Source organism: Pinus tabuliformis, chromosome 4_2 (genome assembly GCF_031772625.1).
Source record: "Pinus tabuliformis cultivar Carrire ecotype Pingquan chromosome 4_2, CPIR1, whole genome shotgun sequence".
NCBI classification, from domain to species: domain Eukaryota; kingdom Viridiplantae; phylum Streptophyta; class Pinopsida; order Pinales; family Pinaceae; genus Pinus; species Pinus tabuliformis.
The window spans coordinates 391,316,780-391,322,141 of NC_142304.1; positions in this window are offsets into that span (position 1 = coordinate 391,316,780).

The window sequence follows — 5,362 nt, forward strand, 5'->3', positions numbered from 1 at the left end:
TCAAGAGCATACAAAGGGATTTTCTATGGGTCAGAGGAGAAGAGAAACAGAAAGTGGCTTTAGTAGCCTGGGACAAGATCTGCAAACCCAAAAGCCATGGTGGCTTGGGGCTTCATGATCCTGAAACCCTCAACAGAGTTTCGGGAGCTAAACTTTGGTGGAGGTGGATCAAGGAATCGGCTACTCCTTGGGCTAAGCTTTGGAAGCAAAAATATGCCAGTAATTGGCAGGAGAAGGATCATAGTAGAATGTCAGGGCACATTAAGGGCTCCAACATTTGGAAATTTGCCTGGGAAAATAAAGGCATTTCCAGCAACATAGTTTCTGGGAGATTCGAGCTAGGAACCTAACACGATTTTGGGAGGATAATTGGCAACAGGAACCTAACTTGTACAAGGAGGAATTAGAAGCTCTCAAAAATGACATAGAAAACAAAGGTCTACTGATGGTAAATGATTTCTGGGACCAGGTAAGGAACAATGGAAAATGGAGAATTTGGAAGGATCTAGGCCACAGTGAAGAGAGCCCTCTAAAGGCCCAAGCAGACTCTCTTGCTCAAGATCTAGAGCATAGGAGGATTTTGGTATCCTCCTTGCCTGATCAACTAAGATGGGGAAAGAACGCCGAAGGAAAATTTAACCTCAAAGAAGCTAAACAGGTAGTAACATGATTTAACTACCTAAACCCTGATCAAGTTTGGAAGAAGCTTTGGCAGAGCCCCCACTAGATGAAGATAAAGTTATTTATTTGGCTAGTTCATCAAAGGAAAATTTTAACTTGGGAGAACCTCCTAAAAAAAGGCTTCACTGGACCATCCAAATGTTACCTTTGTGGCTCACAAGAGGAGACGATGGATCACCTTCTTAACCTCTTCCCTTTCACCTCTACCGTGTGGGATTGGGTGGCCTCAATCTTTAGGCACACTGATAGGGATACACTCAGCATCTCCAATACTTTGAAGAATTGGAGGATAAAATTCTCAAGGAATGATTTCATTAATAAAGCTTGAACTCTGGTTCCAGGCTTTGTCATCTGGGATGTTTAGAAAGAACGCAATAATCGGATCTTTAAGAACAAAGCAAGCAAGCCCCAGCATATAATTGACCAAATTCTAAGGCAGCTCAAAGACACAATCAACAACTTGTTGAGGAAACTTTCTAAGGACCCTCCTCTGCCCCAAGATGTGTGTACTCTACTGCATTTGGGTCTCCAGTCTATAGGCCCACATGGCATAATCAAAGGTGTGTGCCAAACAAATGCAGATATAAATATTTGGAAGCCTCCTCCACACGGCTTCTTAAAGGTCAATATAGACGGAGCATCTAAGGGCAACCCAGGGTTAGTTGGTTTTGGGGGTGTTATCAGAGATGAACAGGGCCAAATAAAGGAGATCTTTCATGGCCACTTGGGGAAGGCCAAAAATAACATGGCGGAACTCATGGCCTTAGAGCAATGCTTGGAAATATTGGTGGATTCAAATTCACACAATGTCATCATTGAAGCAGACTCGAAATTGATTATTAGAGCGGCCAAACAAATATGCAATGGTACCTCACCGAATAAAGTGTCGAAACACTGGAGGCTATCACAGATCTTTCACCGTATCTACACCCACCTGCAAACCCTAAAAACTATAAGCTTTGTCCATGTGAAAAGAAAAGCTAACATGTTAGCTGATCGTTTGGAAAACGGAGTGATTAATAAGGAAATGGACACTTGGCACGTTTGGGAGTTGTTACCCCCAAGAAAACTGTTAGAGGATTGTCTCTGTCACGCTGCCAAAGATAGGGATTGATGGATTGACAGGATAGATCGAAGAGGCTCAGAAGACAAGCAGGAGGATAGGGAAGACTAAATTATTTGCCTGTTGTTAGGCAGCAGTTCGCAGTTTGTTTTGGTATTAGTTTTCCTTGGGATAAGAGCGGTTTGTTGAGATCTGCAAAGGTAACCAAGGATGCAGTGGTGTGAGGACCGATTCTGGATAGTTGTTGCAAGCTTGACATATGAGTGTCTGTGGGTTAAAGGGAGTATGGTAGAGGAACTGAGGTTTACACGTAAATCAATTCACAGGCAGAAGATCTATGGCATAGGCAGCAAGGTATGAGAACCGTCTGATGGGATAGATCGACGGTCTTCGCATGGCGGAAGAGTGTAAAGGTTATTCGCGAGGGAAGTGGTTTCTCGAACCATAAGTGGTATTTCAGGCGGGGTCTAAGTGGTAACCGTTTTTCGAGGGAGGCCTCCAATTCCACTCTTCAAGCGACACGTAGCAGCGAGGAGGAGAGAGGAAACCGCTTTTCGGGCGGGTATTCCTCGTGCTACTTGTCCACCCAATATCAGCATGAATTGTTGGATCCACGTAGTGTATATCAACGGTGGTGGTTCCGTCGCGCAAGTTGTTTGATTGGTGATTCGCTGATTTGCGTTTAATGCAACTAGCCCATAGCTGTTGGATCGAGGAAAGCGATGAACGACAGAGATCTGGCCGATCGGAGATCAGTGCTCAGAGAGCGTAGTGGGTAGGTGATGAACCGACAGTGCGAACTCGACATTTTTTATGGTCGCGAGTGTAAATTGTTTGAAATCCGACCTCAAGTGTTGTGGGTCGGGTTTTTGAGTATTTTCTGTGTAATCCATTTACTCTGATAGAGTGATTGGTTCTGATTTTTAAAGGTTTAAAGCCAATATTGCTTCCGACAGGTTTTGTGGGTCATAACCCACAGGCCTCTAGTTCATTTTTTGGTAACCGAAAGGGTTTTTGGTTCACCTTGTAACATATGTAATGTACTAGTTTGGTTAATAGAAGGCTCCATTCTTACTTGACCAAAAATATTTTAAATTGTAATTCATGGATTTTTTTAATAATAATAATAATAATAATAATAATTATTATTATTATTATTTTTTTTTTTTTTTTTTTGGTAGGTAAGCACCTGCAGGGGATTTGAACTAGTGACCTATTGCAAGGAGTGCCTTAACAATGCACCCATTCACCGTCAATCCAAAGCCCCATGGGCAATTATTATTATTATTATTATTTAGGGTTTAATTTTAATATTTTTTAAGGTTTATGATAGTATTTATCATTAATTAATTTATTTATTATTAATGGAATTAATTAATAATATCTTATTAATTGATTAAGTTGAAAGAATATTATTTTAGATATTTTTATTTTAATACTAAAATAATAATACAAACATTTTAATACTAATATTTTAGTATTTTAAATATTAAATAATACATTAATATATTAACTTAATCATTAATTCAATTTATTGATACAATACTTAATATATAATTAATATATGAATATTTAGTGTTTTGTTAATATTTAATTATGACATCAATATAATATTAACAAATGTAGAAAATATTATTAAAACGTTTAAATAATCTTAATAAAAGTTTAATATCAATAATATTAATAATATATTATTCCACATATTTATAATGTTTTACCTATAAATTAATCTATCCATTAAAACATGTTAATTATGGTTGATTATTGTTGACATGGTCAACTATAGTCAACATGGTTATGGTTGACTATTGTTGACATGGTCAACTATAGTCAACATGGGCATCATAATCAATAATAGTCAACATGACTACCATGGTGAACCATAGTTACCACGGACATCATGGCCTATCAGTAGGTGACCCATTGTCAACCATAGTGAACTATATTGAACTATGGTGGATGGCCATTGTTGACCATGGACGCCTATAGTGGATGGTCATGGTTAGCCATAGTCAAACCATGGTTGAGCATCAACAACCACCATTTCAATGGTAACCATAATGAAATCATGGTCAACTATAGAGACACCATAGTCGAAATATGGTCAAGCACAGTCAAACCATATTCAAACCATGGTCAACTATAGTCAATCATGTTTAACTGTGGTTGACAATATTCAAACCTTGATCAATTGATTGTGACTCATATGAAAACCATGTTCAACCATAGTAAAAGCATGAGCAACCATAGGTGTGCAATTATTAAACATAATCATTCATAGTTAGGACATTGTTAGTGATGTTTTGAATCTTGTTAACCATAAAACTTAAACCCAAGGGTCCATTGCATTGATCCATAAAATAATTTGAATCTATAAAACCCTAGAAGAATCTCATTACATATATTCAAGTCACCCTTGGTCTTATAATTCATTCTCATTGTCTATTGTTGAAGGGCACAAAAAAGAGACATTATATTATTAAACCCTAAGTATTAAGCACCCTATATTATAAGTCAAATATTAGAAACCCTAATATTAAAACTAATACTATAAACTCTATATTATGCACCGTGATATTATTAACCCTAATATTAAAAACCCGATATCAAATTGTGAATATCGAATTGTTTCTAAGAACTCTATTCTAAATTTATTGTTCAACGCTCTTGAAATAAAAAACATGACAAACATATAATGAGGTTAACGCATAATTAGATGCACATAGAAAACATGAAAAGCTTATAATTAGGTTAATGCAGAGTTAAATGCATATATGTAGGTATAACATGTTGTAGGTATAAAATTTTGTCATCGGACTTGGTCAAGTAGTGCATAAATGTATTCTTGATATTAATTCCCTCGTATTTATAATATTAATCCCTTAGGTTTTTAATATTAATCCCTTGTGTATATCAATCCATTAGGTTTATAATATTAATCCCTTAAGTTTAATATTACTCCCCTTTGTTTATAATCCATTGGGTTTATGATATTAATCCCTAGGATCTATAGTATTGATCATAAGGTTTATAATATTGATCATAAGGTTTACAGTATTAATCTTACATTTTATATTTTGAGGGATTAATATTAATCCTAGGGTTTAATGTTATTCCCTTGGGTTTATTAATCTTAGGGTTTATATCCCTTGGGTTTATAATATTAATGCCTTGGGTTTGTGACAACTATTTTCTGAACATGGAAATGAATCATGGCCAATTATGGCTAGCATTGGTCAAACATGGTAGACCATGGTCAATTATGGTCAACCATGGTCCAATGCTACTTTGTGACAAAGATTGTCTCAATATTAAAATCAACCATGGTCCAATGTTGCATTGTGATAAAGATTGTCTTGATATGAAAATAAATCATGGTTAACCATGGTCAATAATGATCAACCATGATCAATAACCACGGTCACATTGTGACAAAGATTGTCATGTTCCAAAATCACATTGTGAGAACCATGGTTAACCATGGTACAACATCGCATTGTGACAAATATTGTGTCAATACAAAAATCAACCATTTTCAACCATGGTCCAATGTCTCATTGTGACAATGATTGTATTGATAAGAAAATCAATCATGGTCAACCATGGTCCAACATTACA